At 34.7% G+C, this 19,781-nt stretch overlaps 1 protein-coding gene across 3 annotated transcripts in view; it reads right to left on the reverse strand.

Moving 5' to 3' along the window:
• The window catches only part of LOC150106609 (membrane-associated guanylate kinase, WW and PDZ domain-containing protein 1-like), a 494,883-nt gene that overhangs the window by 333,873 nt on the left and 141,229 nt on the right, over positions 1-19,781 (reverse strand). The window contains exon 1 of one of the 3 annotated variants that reach the window (XM_090393226.1): positions 19,655-19,750. The exons of the other annotated variants lie outside the window; for them this stretch is intronic. The gene's annotated coding sequence lies outside the window, so the exon portion shown is untranslated. Of the gene's footprint in view, positions 1-19,654; positions 19,751-19,781 lie in introns of those variants that run through there. 3 annotated transcript variants of the gene reach the window in all.

Below are 19,781 nucleotides of genomic sequence, written 5' to 3' on the forward strand. Positions count from 1 at the left end.
TTTGAGCATATGAAAATTTTATGATGTGTATTGTGCATTAGATGATTTACATAACATGAAGTTTGTCCAGGCCAAACAAAGATGCAGCCAACTATCATATTAAAGCAGCAGTCCCTAAATGTGTTGAAAGAACTTCGGTCACCATGTAAAAACATCACGATTTAAAAAAATATATATATATACATTTTTCACATGATTTCAGAACATTATTTTTCATTGTCTGAATTGAAAAGCTTTTCTACTAAGTTTTGTGGCAATGCATTAATGTTCTAACCTATAACAGGTTAGAACATTAATGCATATCAGTTTTATGATTAAAGCAATCTTTTCCCCAGGGTTTAAAAACATTTTCTTAACTACCTGGATTGAATACATTGCTATGTAAAGTGGGAAGAAAGCAAAGACACATAGCCTTAAAAAGCTTACTAACTTAAGAACAGACTGCTTGGATTCAATAAAACGACGGGTTATCTTCAAAAAAAAAAAAAAAAAGGAATGGGCAACCCACCAGCATATCATCATAACAATAAATGCATCAACTATGGCATAATATAATGCTTGTTTCTTAAATATTTTGGAAGACCTAATACTACTCTAAAATGAATCAACTGTGATAATTACAACAGCAATCTGTTTTATTTATTTTTTAACTTTTTCACAAATTAAGTTCTTTTTATTCAATGGATTAGAAATTACAACAGCCATCTGTTTTATTTATTTTTTAACTTTTTCACAAATTAAGTTCTTTGCATTCAATGGATTAAAAAAATGTGCATGTGTGTGGAAGGGACATCAAGCATTTTCTGGTATAAAAAACTTACAGAAGCTCCTATCATGTTTAGGTAGCACTTGAATTTAAAACTCAAAATACTTTTACTTATATACAGGGTTTGACAAATTATTCAAAATCCTTCTTGCCACAAAAAAAAATGTACTCACTTAAGACCCTTCCCAACCATTTTAATAATATATACATCAATGAGAGTTCTATAAAGTGATTAGTGGTGTTGTATCATGGTTTAGAGAACATTTCATTTGTGTGAGAATCATTTTGAGAAGGAGAAGTAAATAAATAATAGAAATAGGGGAAAACACAGTAAAAACAATACTTGTATTGATTTTTTGAAAAATATAAAGTGTTACATTAATTTTTGTTACCAGAATGACCCTTTATATTACATGTTCTTTGGTGTGTTTTTTTCTTAAAGTTAAAAAAATGTTTTGTTCAGAAACTTATTTTTTTATTGAATAAAAAAGAATATTCCATTTTGTCCAGTATGCAGCTACTTACCATCTAACAAAATCTACTTGACCATGAGCATATTTTTCAAGACCTGCTTTTTATGGTGGTAATAGTAGCAGTATATGAAAAGAGAGAGAGAGAGTGAGTGAGCAAGTGTGTGTGGTTATTAAAGTTGTCACCCACCCACCCACCCATGTGATTTTCATATACTACTACTACCACCACCACTTTATTTTACAAAAATAAAGTAATGCAGTAGTATACCATACACTTGTATTTCTAATTGATATTTGGCCTGTAACTGGACAGTGTAAAAGGCTTTCAGGTCAGTCAAAGACATAAAATGACAATTTTGGTTCACTCTACAACACTGGAACAGAAACACATTGGTAGTGAATTTAATAATTTATTCAATAAAGTAATAAAAAATGAGAACTGAAATTAAAAATTACAGCAGTGAACCGTTCTGGGCAGAATGGAGGGGGGGATAAGACAGGGATGCATCTTGTCCCCTCTTCTTTTTAATTGTTTTCTGGAATATGTCATAGATGAAGCTCTTCATGAATATGCCACTGGAATAGTAGTTGGCGGACTAAGAATAAATAAATTATGTTTTGCAGACGATATCGATCTTCTGGCAGAAAGTGAAGAAGAATTATAAGAGATAACCAGCCACATTTTTGGAACATTAAAAAAATATGGATTATACATAAACCTACAAAAAACAAAAACAACGATAACCTCAAAATCAGACATTAAATTCTTAAAGATACAAATTGGCAATAAACAAATTGAGAATGTAAACAAGTTCACTTATCTAGGAAGCATGTTGAGTCAAGATGGTCACTCAAAAACCGACATTAATTAACAAATTGCTAAGGCAACTGTGGCCCTACAGAAGTTAAAGACCATTGTGGGGAGATAACAGAATAGCAATCACAACCAGACTAAGACTAATTGACACCTTGGTGAATTCTATCCTCTTATATGGTTGTGAGGACTGAACTTTATTGAGGGAAGATGAGAGGAGACTCCTGTCTTTTGAAATGAAAACTTACAGAAGACTTTCGAGAATTCCCTATACCGCTCACGAAACCAACGAAAATTGGTTTCGTGAGCGGTATAGGGAATTCTGATTGATTTAATAGACGGGAGAAGAAGGAAAAATATTCTGACAGTCATCAGAAGACAGATGAAATGGTTCGGACATGTGGAGAGGGCTAATGGCATTCCAAAGCAAGCACTAGAAGGAATCGTTCCGGGATCAAGGGTTAGAGGCCGACCTCGATTAAAATGGATTGATAACATCAAAAAATGGACAAAGTCCTCCCTTTCTCAAATGACATCAAGAACAAGAGACTGAGATGATTGGAGGAAGCTAACAAATAATATCACCTACCAGCCATGAGTGACCCAATGGTTCATTTAGCACTACGGGAGAGAAGATTAAAAATTTAATAACTTGACTATCATTATGACATCACTCATAAAAAAATATGAAAATCTCAAAGAGCAGAAGACTGTAATAATCCAAAGAATAAGAAAAACATCAAAACCGAGTGTTATTTTCAAATATAACATGAAGTATATACAGCATCACAAAATAGTGAACCAAAAAAGCTTGATATATTAATCACTCAATTAATGCAGTTAATGTCTGGAGAAAACATGGTATTAAATAAAATTATACTAACTGAATATAATAATAATAATAATATTAAGAAAAACCTCCAGGGAGTTGGGAACTCATCAAGGGAGGCCATACTATTCTCACCAGCTGTCAGTACTATTAGCAATTTATTCCCATCACACACACCACTCTCTCTTCTTCTTTGGTGCATCAATCCGAAAATTGGTAAATATAGCAGCACATCACAACATCCTGTCTTGTGACTTCCTTTTTATCTCTTCATAACTCTTAGCACCAGTTAGCATCATTATGTTATTTATATATGAAATTCTTGGTCTGCCTCGTGGCCTCTTTCCTTCTACGGTCCCCTCCATTATTTCTGTAATCAGTCCCACATGCCTCAAACGGTGTCCAATTAGGCTTTTTCTTCTCTTATTGATGTGTTTCACTAATGACCGCTCTTCATGAACTATATTCAGAACTTCTTCATTACTTTTCTTTCCAACTAATTTTCATCATCTTTCTCCAGCACCAAATTTCAAATGCCTCCACTCTCAACTTCCAAGATTCCCTTGCATCCTTTCCCCACCCTGCAAAAATGAAAAATTTCATTTACTGACATTCTGTATAACCCTTTCAGAAATTTTTAACTCTCAATCATATTACCATCTTTTTTACTGTTTGCTGGTGTCTGCAGCCTACAAATTCCCAATCTGATTTCATAATCAGTATTTCACAATCCTAATATCATTTTTGACACTCTCCTTTATCCATGCTAATATTTATCCAATCACATATTCTCCAATTTATGCAAGTCTTCCATGCTGTATTCTGTCAAAAGCCTTAGCAAAATCCAAAAGTATCATGATGCATCTAATCCCCTTGTCTAACTCACCCTCTCCACTGTATCAGAATCACCATGGATACCAGAAGACCAGATTCATGAATCCAACTGAGGTATTATCAATGCTTTGTAAAGAGGCAAATTGACTTCCTTATCACTTTACTATCAAGGCTCGTTTCAGCATTGCAATTATTCTCTGAGTTGTATTTAGCAATAATTGCTATATGACCCATGAGCTTCAACTTCCTGTCTACTGAAACTCCAAAATCCTTAGCCTGATCAGTTTCTTTAGCATAATCCCACCTATATAATATAATACTGGATATCTAATCACACCAAAGTGCATGATTAGACATTTATTAATAATGAACTGACAGTCATTTCCACCCTATTCAAATCATTCTGCAAGTACAAGTAACCCTTGTACAACGCGGTACTTATACAATGTGGTTTCGATATAATGCGGTCTACGAATTGTAGTAACCCTTTTAACGCAGTACTTATACAACACGGTTTCGATAAAAACACAGTCTACAAATTGTAGAAACCCTTTATCTTTTCATATTTTTTTTCACCAAGTGAATCAAAAAATCAAACATCTGCCTGTAAAGCGCATGTAGTTATAAGTAGTGAATAAGTATAATAATAATAGTTATAAGTATACCCTTTAGCACGCATGTACGTCAATTGCTTACAGTATAAAGTGTTTATTGTTGAAAATTGTCTTCATTTTCTGCCAGGAAAGCACAATAAAAATCATAAGTGTGTTAATCTCAAGCTGAGCACTTTATTTTCTGGTGAGTTGCATACAATATGTAATGCTTTTTTATGTAATAATGGCCACTTAGAGGGCTTTTGTGATTTGGTAAAACTAAATTAGTGAATTAATTGATGGGGAAATAGATTTAAATGAGGAGAAACTACTACAATTAATAGATGACGTCAAGCCAGGGTAGAAAGTTCTGCCAAAGATTCTGATTGTGATGAATCCATTAAAGAATTCAGTTTAAAGAAATTAGCAGAAGGATTGAACTTGGCAAGGAAGTTCTTTTATGGATAATGATCTCTCAATGGAGAGTTCTGGAAAATTCATGAGACAATTGGATATTTGTTTAGCTCCATATTATGAACTTAATAAAAAAAATTGCAGCATAGTAGTAGTAAGCAAGGTCTTATTACTGACTTCTTGATAACTAAACTAGCCGAAGTATGCAATGAGAATTATATAAATGATGTTCAAGAGATTTCAAGTGATGAAGACGTCCGGCCACTCGTAAATAAAGAACATCTACGAAATGTTCATTTTGAAGAGAGTGATGACGATTAAAATATGCACTTTATTTTATTTTGCCTAAAACATTTATGCATTATGTGCAATGAAGTTAACGTACAATTTGTATTTTTATAAGTTTATATATATATGTATTTTGTTTCATAATTAATCTGTTTTTTCTTAACTTATATGAATTACCAGAATTACATAAAAATATTTTTTGTTGGATATGTCATTGTTGTTTATATAATTAAAAAAAAAAAAACGATTCGGGAACATAACCCTACTTTATCTGTGTGATCTGAGTTTCGCATAACGCGATTTATATAACGCGGCATTTCTGTGGAACCTAACATCCGCGTTATACAAGGGTTACCTGTATAGCATATCAGCAACACTCCTGATTACCCTACCTATCTTTGCATCATTAACAAATAGCTGGGTCACATGTCAAATACTTTCCAATGTCACTAATGTACAGACTGAATAACAATGGACCAAGAACTGATCCTTGAGGCACACCACTGATTATCATGAATCTTGCATATTTGCATCCTGTATATATGACTTTTGATATGTCAGTCAGCCATCCTGTTATCCATGCTAATATTTTATTCAATCACATATTCTCCAATTTATGCAAGTCTTCCATGCTGTATTCTGTCAAAAGCCTTAGCAAAATCCGAAAGTATCATGATGCATCTATTCCCCTTGTCTAACTCAGTGGTAACATTATTATAGAATGTGAGCAAGTTGCTAATACATGATCTTCCCTCAGTAAACTCATGCTGTTCATTGCAAAGTAGAAATTCTCTGTCAACACATTTCTGAATGCAAGCCCTAACCAACTTTTCCAAAATCTTTATGCCACTCCTGAGATGCTGATTGGTCGATAGTTGGATACATCTGTCTTTGCACCACCCTTGTGCAATGGAATTACCAAACATTCTTTCCACTCCTGTGGAATCTTCTCTGTTGTGAGACTCAAATTATATAGCCTGGTTAAAGGAATAGCCAGTTCAGCTGAACACTCTTTTAGCATCCGTGTTGATATCTCATCAGTTCCTATTGCAGAATGTTATTCAGTTTGTGCAACAGCTCTAGTACTTTTCACTCCATCCACAAGTTGCCTCACAGTGAAGAGGTAACAACGAGTTCAATGTTGCATATACCAGGTTGTTAGCTTTTAGCAAAATGGCTACTCATTAGTTGAACAATCACTTCTGCATCAGTCATCTGCACACCATATGCATTCAGTAGAATTATTTTTTCAAATTCATTCTTTCTATTACTTGCAGCATAACGACAGAATTCTTTTGGGTTGTCTTTAACTTACAGAGCCAGTTTCTTTTCATACTAAGCCTTAGCTTTCTGTACAACATTTGATTCTTTTAGCTTGCTGCTTATAATTATCATTAAGCGCCTCCCTAGCGCAATTGGAAGAATGATGGCACATTGCGCCCTTCGATTGAAATAGGCCTAAGTTCGATTCTCGTCACGACGGGAGGAATCTTTATCTGGACGATTTCAATCGAAGGTGAGTTAGCCGATCTCATACGGAGGTAGCAGGGTTTTTTCTACAGACAAATCGGCCCTTCAGAACACACGCAATTTACAGACAAAAAATACTAGTTGTGGTAGTGGTGGGCGGTAGATGCCGTTGATGGAGATGATTCGTAGGTTCGGTGTAGTAGTTGAGACAATTGTAGGTGTCCTCCCGCGATGAGTCTTCGGACTCCCTGGAGGTGTCAGGAATAATAATAATAATTACTGACCAGAATTACCATAATCCTTCCACATCATCTTTTTCTTACGAATCTCTTGCTTAATTATTACACGTCCATTTCACCTCTACTCTATTTATTCTTCGAACTGTAGGGACACGATCTGATATCGCATCATTTAAGTATTTTTTAAACACTTCCCATACCATAGTTGTTATCAGTTATAAGTATCAGTTGTTATATGACAATAATTAGGTTGTTTGAGAAAATGGATCCTAACATGGAAAGACTTGGCAAAGTAAAAGAATTCTAAAAGATGGAATTACTTGCTATTGAGAAATTTATGCAGAAAAGAAAAGGAAACTTGCTCACACTAAATTTGATATAGCATAGAAATATTTAAAGTCCAATGCTGCTATCACATCATCCTCTGAAGATGGGCCTAGACATCTCACAATCCATCTGATGCACCATCCTCAGAATGCCTCTTTTGCAATTCCTGAATTTTAAGAATTTGTTGCTGATTACCTAGCCTCCCTTGCTCCTGCTGATGAATTTTTCAATTATTTTTCAATAAGTCAGCAGCTTTAAAGAACTGCTTCTGCTCCATTTGATTATTTCCACTGGTAAATGAACATTAGCACTGTATACAATAATTTTATTTATAGTTTGTACATTGTGCTATTTCATTATAAACAAAGAGTAAAAGAGTAAAAATACAACAAAACAGACTACACATTTTAGCATTGAAACATGGAGCTAAAACTGTTAACATATTTGTTTTAATATTTTCTTGCTGATAACATATCTAATGGTTCATATAGTGATTTCTGACTTACAACCTTTTTGATTTAGAATGGAATTCCATTGTAAATCAGAGACTAACTGAATTATATATAAAATAATAGCTTTAACTGCAATCACCAGAAATAAAACTTTCAGCACCATCACATTAACAGAATGTCTCCAAAAGCAGGTTTAGTTCCCTCAGGAAGGTGAATGTTAAAAGCAGCAGACAATTCTCAGTCTGTCAAATGATAAAATCTGTTTCAGCCAATAAGGAATGACACATCATCAACCTCATCAAAAATCACTCTTGTCAAATAGAAAGTTCATTACACGAGAGTTGTCAGCTAGGGGAAGAGCGGAGGCAGAAACAGTATATGAACAAGTGAATTTCTCAGATATTTAGCAATCAACATTTAACATAATATGTATCACACGTGAAATTAATGTTTAACTTTTCCAAAGGAAAAGAAGTTACTGAGCTACAGAGTAGGAGCTATATTTCAACAAAACTGTCCATGGTGTAATCAGATAGCTTCTCTACTCTCAGATCAAGAAACCATAAGTTTGATTCCCATTGTAGCAGTGATTTTTGCTACCTAGTTTTCCTATCCTGCTCTTCCTGGAAGCCCAAAATGGCTTGAAAAAGTACCAGTCTCTGGATCAAGAATAAGCATGCTGCTCTCAGTACAGAATGTGCAAGGTTAGCAATTGTTTTTATGTTATATTCTCACAAAGGAATAAAAAAGAGTATACTATGACAGAAAGAGTAAGGTGGAAAACAGCAATGATGCTTAAATGATCTGATGAGATCATTTGAAAATAAGAATATCATTCTCTATTCTGGGAGTAAAGAACATAAACAAAATGAGTATAAAGTAATGAATAATAAAATGAGGCAAAAAGTTCATAAGAATAGTAAAATATTATGATCTTACTCAACAGGATGACTAGGTGTTTCATGAAAAATATAAGGTGTAAGAAAATGAAAGTGACTGGTATGAAAAGGAAAAACTGAATATGAAAAGAAACTGCAAGAGCAAGTGTTAATCAAAATTCCAAAGTTCTATAATCATCACATGGTTAAAAAGAGTATAGAAAAACAATTTTTGTTGACGGGCTGCTATGGTGGGGGGGGAGGGAGCAGTAGGAGAAGAAAGTGAGAGCTATTTAATAAATACAATGCAAGAATATTAAACTGAAATATGGCATCAAGTAAGACTGTGAAGGAAAGTGTGCATGAGCTGAAAGTAAAACAATGTGAATGGTTGAAATATAAATTAATGTTAATTAAGGTAGTGAAGTTGGTCAGAGGTTATTATATATTTTAAGTTTAAGAAGAGGGTGATGTAAATGAACAGGCAAGTGCTTTAGGAAAATGAATTTTCCTATAGCACTAATCTATTTCTCATTTGTGTTTTCTATATAACAGTAATATCAAAGAGATATGAAGATAAATGACAGAAGTATCCAGAAAGGGCAGCCCATAGTGGTTCTTGATTTTTCAAAGGTATGGTTTAATTTTAGAAAACTAAGTGGTTGCAAAAATTATGCCAGTAAAAATGTCATGATTTCTTTCTAGTCAAAAATGTCTTGCAAGATCATCTTTTTCCTTTCCAGGCTTACAGGACAAGCGGCCTGTTCCAGACTCAATTCCATCTTTTTAATTCTTCTGCTGCATCGGGTAACTTATGGGTGCTAATTTAGAATTTATTTAGGTATCTGCTTCTATTCATTCTCAGTACGTGTTCTTTCCATTTTTCTCTATAACAAATAAGCGCATTTGTGTAGCAGGGAATGAGAAGTTAGCTGGAAAAGAGATCAATGCAGCTTGGAGGATTTTCAAAAACTATCTAGTAGATGCAATGTCTAAATATATTCCAAAGGTGAGAAGGTTAAAATAAGGCAGATGTGAAATGGATGAATAAAGAGATAAGCATGTGATACAGAGAAAAAGGGCATTATGGAGGAAGTATAGGAGAAGTGGAAATAACCAATTCCATGAGGATTACAAAGACCAGGAAAGGCTGGTCTTTGTAATCTTGGTTGGTGAGGGTAGCTAAAGTGAGGTATGAACAGCAGTTAGCTAATGAAGCCAAAAAGAATCCGAAGGAGTTCTTTCGATATGTAGCCAGCAAAAGAAAGAATGATTATGGAAGGGCAACACTGATTGGAGAAAATGGTATAAAGATAGCTGTTGCAGAAAGTGTGGTGGAGATATTTAATGAGCAGTTCATAAAGGTCTTTCAATCTTGTGAATGTGACTTCATGGAGAGATTGAGAGCAGTTGATGATGGGGAGGAGAGACTGAGTATAAGTGAGCAAGAGGTGTATGGGGAGTTGAGAAAACTAGATGTAAATAAGGCTGTGCAACTTGATAATATATCACCACATATTCTGAAGGAATGTGCCAGGGAGTTGACGTCGGCCTTGACATATTTTTTTAATACGAGTCTTGCACTGGGTCAAGTTCCTAAGGAGTGGAAGGAGGGCAAGATTTTAGTGATAGAACTCAAGCATCAAACTATAGGCCTATCTGTGTGTCAGGTGTTGTGGTTAAGTTATTGGAGAAGCTTGTGAGAACTAGGATCTAGAATTGGGTTGACAACAATGGTATTATCTTTAATGGACAGCATGGATTTGCTAAAGTGAGGTCATGTTTTAGTAATCTACTTATTTATTACAATAAGGTGACTGCCTTGGACAGAGGAGAAGGATACAGAGTAATATACTTAGATTTCACAAAGGCTTTTGATAGATTACTGCATGATAAGTTGATAGTCAAACTGGAGTGGATGGGGTTGGATATCAGATTGGTGCATTGGATTGGAAACTGGCTATCTGATAGGTATCAACAAGTTGTGTATATGGGGAGAGCAATATCCAGGAAAAGGAAAGTCACTAGTGGTGTGCCTCAGGAGGTCTGTTTTAGGACCATTACTATTTAACTTGTATATTAATGATATTTGTGAAGATTTGGTTGGAGATATTCAGTTGTTTGCAGATGATGCAAAGTTGGGATGAACCATGAAGAATAGAGATGTTGTGGCCTTACAAGAAGGCTTGAATAAATTGAGTGATTGGCATGGGAATGGAGATGTGAGTTCAATGTTGCAAAATGTAAGGTTTTAAAATTTGGAAAACAAAGATGGGATGCAGAATTCATGCTTGGTGAGAATATATTGTCAGAGGTGGAGAAAATAAGAGATCTGGGGGTGATAGTGGATAAGGATCTGAAATTTAGGGGACACATAGCCAAAATTGTGAAGGCAACACAAAGGCTTCTGGGAATGTTGCGGAGGACACTGACTTGTAAAAGTAGGGAGATTCTTGTTCCATTGTATAAGGCTTTGATTAGGCCATACACATGGACTATTGTGCCCAGATTTGGTCACCTGGTTTTCAGGAGGACGAAGAGATGTTGGAAAGGGTCCAGAGGCAACTGACTAAGGTAGTTTCTAACCTCTGGAATGTCAAGTATGAGGAAAGATTAAGAAGATGCAACTTGCAGAGTCCAGTGGACAGGAGGAAGAGGGGAGATATGACAGAGACCTACAAGTTAGTAAGAGGTTGTTATAGGATCAATGCTGGAGAGGTTCTACAGAAAATAGTGGGAGATCAGAGGTCATCCCTGGAAACTGTATAAAGAGGGTGTGAGTAGAAGAGTGAGCAGCAGGTTTTTTCATACAGAGTTGTGAATGATTGGAATGCCTTGCCTGAGAGTGTGGTGTTTGCAGAGAATTTGAGTGTGTTTAATGCACGGTATGATGAGCTGTGTGTATGATAAAAGGACCTCCCAAATGAGTCTTTGACTCCATGGGATCTTCGGTAATAATAATCATAAAATAACTTTCGTTTAGGGAGTTTGTAATTCCAAATTTATTTCTGACTTTGCTGCTTTTCATTTTATCCATTATTGTGACTCCTTCAGTTCTGCGCAGAAATTTCATTTCAGATAATTCAATTCTTCTTTCATCCGTTTTTTTTATTGTCCATATCTCACTGCCATAAAGTAAGGTAGATTTAGCTACCGTATTGGAGATTCTTATTTGTGTGTGTGTTTTTGTAGATAATTGGGTTTGAAAATTTTATTTATAATGCCTGTTACTTTTAAAAAGTTTGACAGCTTCAGTTCTATATCAGCTTCATTTTCATATGACATTGTGCATCCTAAATATTTGAATGTATTTATTTGCTCTATTATTTTGTTGTTTATTGCTATTTTCCTTCTTATTGGATTAGCACTTTTGAAGGCCATTTGTAAATTCCCTAGTTTTTTTCTTTTCACCATTAGCATTGGACTTTTTTTTTTCTCTGTTATTACATCAACCCACACATAAAAGGTTACAAAATGTTTAATACGATAAAGTGCTGTGAATGGCAAGAGGTTATTTAATACGATAAAGTGCTGTGAATGGCAAGAGGTTATATAGAATGAAGGAATCAAAAGATTTATTTCATAAATAGTTGTAGTCTTTGAGAGGACACTATGTGCGAAAGAGAGTGCGTGGCAAGAAGTTATATAAAATGAAGGAATCAAAAGATTTATTTCATAAATAGCTATAGTCTTTGAGATGACACCATGTGTGAAAGAGATGGGGGGGGGGGGTCTGAAAAAAAAAACCAGGGCAGACAGAAGGAAAGAAAAGAAGTGAAGTTGACTCTGAAGATTTGAAGCTGAAAGTAAATGGATGTTACTGCCCATCTTAGAAGAGGGTGAAGAAATGATGGTGGTCAATTCAGAAAAGCACTGTCCACTAAACTACTTATGGAAGAAGCAGCATGAAACAGAATGTCTACAAAAAAGCATTTGGAGTTAATCTGTAAGAGGCGTTACCAATTAATTGGACTGCTTTTATTTGAAGAGTAAACATTCTTATGGAGTTTTCTGGAACACTATTCCAAATGTGCCAGCAGTATTCTAAAGTTAAGTAGATTTCATATTTAAACAGTGGCAGAAACTGTACAAGTGAAAAAGAATATACTACCTATTCTTTTCTCACTTTTATTCTATAAAAACATCTCAGGCATAGCCTATGACAAGGTTATGGCTGAGCTATCAGTCTAAGAAAATAAAGTGGATTGTATATGAAGATCTGTATTATCAAAAATAAGGCGAAGTGAAGTGTGACCACATGGCAGTGATGTCCTATAAATTTTTTAACCTAACATGTTTTAGATTTAAAAAAAAAAAAAAAGAAAACATGTTGGGTTAAAAATGTAAAGCACCTCACTGCCATGTGGTCAAAGTTTTTTTCTTTTGTTTGTTTTTTGAACTGGAGGTTGTGGTCCTCAGGGAAAACTTAAGAAGGCCCAATTGAAAGCACAGAGACAGAAAGAATGATAATGGATGATGAGAAGTTGGTTCAGTATGTTTGGAGCTGGGACAGTGAATGAAATAATCAGTTGGTCATGAGTTTATAGGTTTGAGGCAAAGTGGAGGAATGGCATTAGTTTGGTAGAACAGCATCTATGAAAATACTCTGTAGATGAAGCATAAGGTGAAAACAGTATCTGTACAACAGTGATTGTAGTGAGTTTATGAGAGTTGGGCATCAATTTACCAGATCACCCTCTTGTGGACAGCATGAAGGCATTTTTGGTACACCATCCTATATGTAAGAACATTTTAAGAGAGGGCAGATTTGAGATAAATACTATGTTAAGACTATCTTGGCTGTTTTGGATTTAAGACCAAGGCATCATGCCAGTATATTATATCTGTTAATTGTGTACGTTCTGACAGTTGTCATTCTGGAAGATGAAAAACCCAAGTTCACAGGAGAGAAAATCCTGCCACTTCAATATACATGTGATAAGCAATGTCTCAAGTGGAAAAGGACACCTTGTTTTTCAGAGATGATGAAGTGATGCACTTATGCCAAGGAAGGCTCAAAATGTCAGTCAGTCAAAGAAAAAATCTTGCATGAACATCAGGGTATTATCAAAGGTGGAATGTGGCCTTTCTTGCATGAAATAAGACAGAATCATATTTTGGCACTGAAGGCAACAAGGATGTCTTCACCTCAATGAAATATTGTAAGGAGATCAGTGCTTAAGGCAAATTGATTGCAAGCGATCTCGTAGGTTGGAATACATAAGCATGCAATGTTTGTCAAATGAAAAGGATATGGATGATCTTAACTGTTGAAGGCTTTGAAAAACAGAAATGGGGGTGTGATGTCATCAACAAAGCTATGGGTAGGGTTTGAGGTCAAAGGTCATATTAATACAGGAGGAAGAGAGCGAGTAAAAGTGCAAAAGTTCTGAGGTATTCCAGCAATAGTGAGAAATTCAGAAGAACAAGATTGGCTTGTTCTTCTGAACAAGAGAAGAAATCATATTCTTGTTTAATCCTTTATCCAGTTTAAGCAAAGTTTGCATATGAAGTATCTTCGCTAAGCCAGCAAAGGTTGGTCGATTGGTAGAGCCTCTGCTACTAATGGCTCGCAAAAAGTTAAGCAGGTAAGAATCTGGAAAGAATCTTACAATTCTAAATACCGAAGTATAGCTTAGTGGCCAGCAGGCTTCATTGAAATTATTTTTTATTTAATCGTGTTTTAATGTTAAGTAGTTATTTTTTTCAAAATGGCCGGCAGGCCATGGCAAAGAGTTCTGCAGGCCATAGGTGGCCCGCAGGCTATGCGTTGAAGACCCCAGCTTTAAAAGTTTAGTAAAATTAGGCATATATCCCCTCTTTAGAAATGAATTTTCCTAAAAGGCAAAGACAATTGGGGAGAAGTTATAATATTTCATTCAAGCATAAAAAATTATAAAGGTATTTATTTTTTTAACATGTGCATTATCAGTGCTATTTTTTTAGAATGTACACCATACTGGCATATTACTTAACAATGATGTGTATGTAGTATGTGGATGCTGTATTGTTTTAATTTTCTTTTAAACTTATCTTGCTAGTGAAGAATGAGTACCAGTACCTACTGTTTGACAAAAAAAAAATAAATAAATAAATAAGTGCTGCTTATAATAAACTATAAACATGAAACAATTTTATTTATTCAATACATTTTATAAAATTTAAACTTTCAATAATAAAAAAAAGTTTAATGAAACAAATGAAATCTGTCGGGAAAACATTACTTAAGTGAAATCCAGTTCTACATTTGTTATTTTTAGCCATAAATGGAGCTCCATGTGAAGAAGAAGACAACTCATTATATAAACACCATTAAACATTTATGGTTGCATGCACAGATGGTGAAACAGGCTAGTTGGTGCATGTGCGTTATCTATACATCAAAAGGAGGGATGAAAATGTTGGAGGTGCGCGTTATACATTAGGTGCACATTATCTATCGAAAAATACAGTATATATTAGGTTTTATCCTTTATCCAAGTGTAAGCAAACAAAGTTTGTATCTGAAGTACTTTCAGGACTGGGGCAACTCATGGTAAAGGTGGTATAAGTTCTCATCTCCAAGGCACATCTCCTTGCAGACACATATAATGCAATGCATTAAGGGAAGGGCCACTACTTAGACTGGTTTCGACCTTTATTGAGGTCTCATCGGTGGGAGCCAGACCCAGAGGTGGTGATACCGAGGTGAAAGTAATGGAGAAGTCATATTTACCTATACGAGTTGCCAAAGTTGAAAGTACTTCAGGCACAAACTTTGTTTGCTTACACCAATATATAATTAGTAGCATAGCCAAGTGTAAAAACTTCCATAAACTTATCTCTAATCCAGAGAATTTTAATAATAGGGTGTGATACCCTTTGGCAATTCGTATAGGTAAATATGACTTCTCAATTACTTCCACCTTGGTATCACCACCTCAGGGTCAAGCTCCCATTGATGAGACATCAATAAAGTTCGAAACCAGTCTGAGTAGAGCCCTTCCCTTAATGCATAGCATTATTTGCAGACATTACATGTCTGCAAGTAGATGTGCTTTGCATTATGGGAGATACTAACGCAAGTATTGAGAACTTATACTACCTTTACCATGAGTTGAACCAGTCCTGAAAGTGCTTCAGGCGCAAACTTTGTTTGCTTACACTTGGATAAAGGATAAAACCCAATTCTAAGATCATATTTAGCTCGACTTTTCTGAATTAACTTTGGTTTTATCTGGAGTCTCTAGAGAGTTCCTTGACAGGACATTCACTCCTTTTCAATTACAATTTATATTGTTTCTAGAAAAATCTAACTGACTGCGATATATTTTACCATAGTTGTAATTTGTGCTCTGAAGATGCTCATGACTAATCTAGCAAATTGTGAAGTACTGTTATGCAAATGCAAAAATTATCAAAGAAGAATTCGAATCAGGAAGAAATTATAACAACGAACATCAGCAATTGTTGTTCATTATTATAAGAACCTTACAGAATTAAGGAAAGTTGACTGGTTGGTTTGTTTTGGATTTCAGATGAAACAAATGGCTATAGGGTCAGTATATTATGTCTGTAAATTGCATCTTCTTCTACCCAGTTTGCCTGTTTTATAGAATGAAAACCCTGCTTCTATATGAAACAGAATTAAGAGAAGATTCTATATTTGTTGTAGATCAAATAATCGAATATAACAAACCAATATTTACTTCACTGACTAAGAGAAGGTTTTCACTGGAATCAGATTATGGAAATGATCAAAAATATATACATTATGAAAAACATGAATGTGTAATAAAAGATCAAAAATAAAAATACACAGAAAAACCCTATATGGAAAGAGATTCTTTGTACTGAAGTCCATTTATAGTTAACTTAATTATGGATGAAATAACATAATTTAAGAAAAAAAATTAAATGGAATAAAAATAATAAATTACATTTATTGGGGAGGCAGATATAGTATTACCTGCAGGAATTACTACATCATAGATCTGTTGGTTCTTTAGCACATTTCCTCAAGAATGTGGCAAAATTTCATCCAGTCCCACTTGCTGACATCTAGAGTACTTAGTCATGTAAATACATTCACTAAGCCTTCAACCCTCTCCATCCCTGCCAGAATGAAATACTCTAATAAAGTATTCATTAAACACCTCTACTATATCATTCACCTTACACGTTAAATAACCTGTCCCCCCATCAAGACCATTAACTCACATATTCATTCCTTCTCTTGCTGGCTAAATATAGCAAAAAAAGTATTTATGATTGACCCTTAAAGGCAGTGCTAGTCTCCTTTCAGATTCTCATTTTTCTCTCTTACTATAACAGTCATCTTTCTTCCTTGCACTTTACATTCCTCAAGCAACTCTGTTCATCACATCTTTTTCACCTGGAATTCTTTTTTTTTTTTCTTTTTCTTTTCTTTTCTTTTTTTTTTTTTTTGATATCAGTAGTCATCCATTTTATCCAATTTTTTTAATTTTTTTTCACTCATGGTTTATGCTTTGCCAATACTGTTAACAAATTATCTTTAATTAGCTTCCATGCACCTGACTTTTTTACCTCCCAATTCTTCCATCCATGGAATTACCCCAAGTTGGTTTCTAAGACTAATAAAATCACCGGCCTTGCAATTCCACATCAGTTCCTTCCTCTTTAAAACATTTGCATGCCTATGCACCTCCCAGGTAAATACCAAATGGTCACTTTTACCAAGCAGAAGCAAGTACGACATTCTCACAATCAAGCCAAAACGAAATCTGAAGCTCTTGATTATCACATTCCCTCCAAAACATGTGCTGTCTAAGACATCTGTCACTCAAGATTTCCAAAAACTGAGTTTTCTTATTACCATAGGCTACTTTCACTATCCGATTTGGATTACATTGGAGATAGCAGGGTTTTTCATCCCACATACAGACAAATTGGATATGAAAACACATGAAATTCACAGACAAAATATTGGAATTGCTGGTGATGGATAATAGATGGTGGTAGTGTAGTTGTGTGTATTTGGAGAATTAAGTAATAGGAGAGACGGTGAGATGTGTGTAGCAGAATAGAGTACCCTCCTGCAATGAGTCCTTGGAGGCATCATGTAATAATGATAATAATCTATACGCCATAATTGAAACCATGCTTAATATCACTCACATTCCACTCACCAAGCCAATTTTGCCTGAACTTTTCCTGTTCACTCTTTCCCCCCCTCTATATTCCCTGGCCTACAGCAACATCCAACTATTTATCTGGTCTGTCTACCTCCAATTCACACTATATACTGTCAAAGCCATGCATATTATATCCCTTCTGGCTCTATCCTAAGAGGAGTGCATCTAATCAGCTATTATAAGCAACACTCTGCTGCTCTTATTTTTAAAATAATTACTAATAAAAACAACACAAAAATGTAAAATAACTTAAAATAAAATAAAAAACACTACTAAAACAAATTAGTTGTGTACAACCCTATTGTGTACTTCTTCAGATTGAGACAAAATGCAAATTATAAAGAGTTTTCTGAACTACAAACTGTCATTTTTTAATTTATTCACATGACGGATGTTGAACATGGGAACAAGATATCATAGAACACAGTTCATTGTTACAAATGAACATTGGCTGCGTGTTAAATGAATTAAAAAATTACAACTTGCAATTCAGAAATCTCTTTATAAACACCTCTTTACATTTGTGTTTTGTCTCAATCTGAAGAAGTATATAATAGGACTGTACAAAACTAGCCATTTATTTTATTAAAGCGATTTACTTTTTTTATGTAGTTTCTGCCAGTGATTATTTCAAAAATATGGATACAACAAGCTATGGGAATTTCAACTCACTCTACCAACCACCCTGTTTCTCTCCCTAACCTGTCAGAAAATAGTATATTCTATCTTCTTATCAGAGGATCATCTAATGTTAGTTACACACGATCATCTAATCATGTGTAACTAATACCAATAATCTTAGAAGAGATTGAATTAATAAGCACCACTAACTCATTCCCTTCATTCCTAATGTTTCTGGAATTTGCATATAGAAAACTGTGTGCATTTCCCAGTCCTCTCTATGTATAGAGTTCATCATAAGTGAAAAATACTATCTGAAACAGAAAAAGGATGTCATGCACTTTGGAGACTGAGGAAGCAACAGATTTAATGTACTGTTGCTCCAGAAAGGCCAGAGGTATGTCAGTCCTAAAGAGAAAGGGAGGGGAGAGAGAAATCTGATCTTGTCTAGTGATGTATGTAATATAAAAAGTAAAGAGAATGAAATGAAATCCCTTATGAATGGGGGAGAAAAAAGCAGGACTGCATTTTGGTAGCATTGAAGGCAACTAGATTAGGTTACCTTCAGCAGCACTGAAAAAAAACACAGATAGTCTGTGTTTAAGGAACTAGTTGTCTTAAGCTTGAGGAACTCACATTGTTGTTTTTTGCTCTGGCTCTCTGAACATTCATTTGATCAAAATTTAACTGTGAGTCTGTATAAGCTGCTTATTTATTGCACTTGTTTTGGCACTGCACAATGCAATGTCAGAGAAGGAAGTGAGTGCACTTTCCTTCCCTGACAACGAATGGACTTCCTACAATGAGTTTGATTCCAGAGGCTTGGAAATGCTACTAATACAAATTTAATTAAAACATTTTTATTAACATAATGAGCTAACTATACAATCCTACTGGATGAATACATTCTATTATGCATTAGAAATATCAATTAATAATGCAAAATTCACATTTAATTTCTTGGATTTCTAATGAATTACATAAGGACCAGACAGGAATTTGAATATTAGAGAAGACAAATTTCAAAATGTTACACATCAACTATTTACTGAATTAAAATTCTAAAACGTGAATAAGGCATGATATTAAAGAAATTGCAAAACTGATACTACAAGGCGTTCTCAGGACGTTATTAACTTCCTTATTTCGAACTGTTTGGATTACAGGATTTCAGTTAAAGAAAATTTTAACCTAAGTTGTCAACGTCAATTATGTGTCTTTAAAAGGGGCCTTTACGAGCGAGGGATATTTGGGAGGAGGATATGTCATGCGATTACATTACAAATCATCCCCAACCACAAAACAAAATAATAATTCCCAAACACGGCAGATCTCAGGTGGCTACGTTTCGCACATACACAGGGTATGCGTGCGTGTGTGTATATACTGTGTATTATATATATATATATATATATATAATGTTTAGGGTTAGTCTAATCAAGGTTACTTATGAAACAAATGAGATTTAATTTTAATATAATGCACATATTACAGATCCTACCTCATTCAGGTAAAATACTGTTATTTTTGTATGAAGCATAGAAGGTAATGTAAAAACAAAGCGACAACTTGGCTCCAACAATAACAACGCTAACACACACACTGCTTCAATCTCGTGCACGCTACAA

Source organism: Typopeltis vanoorti, chromosome 5, assembly GCF_054136105.1.
Source record: "Typopeltis vanoorti isolate ZY-2024b chromosome 5, IOZ_Tvanoo_1.0, whole genome shotgun sequence".
NCBI lineage: Eukaryota > Metazoa > Arthropoda > Arachnida > Uropygi > Thelyphonidae > Typopeltis > Typopeltis vanoorti.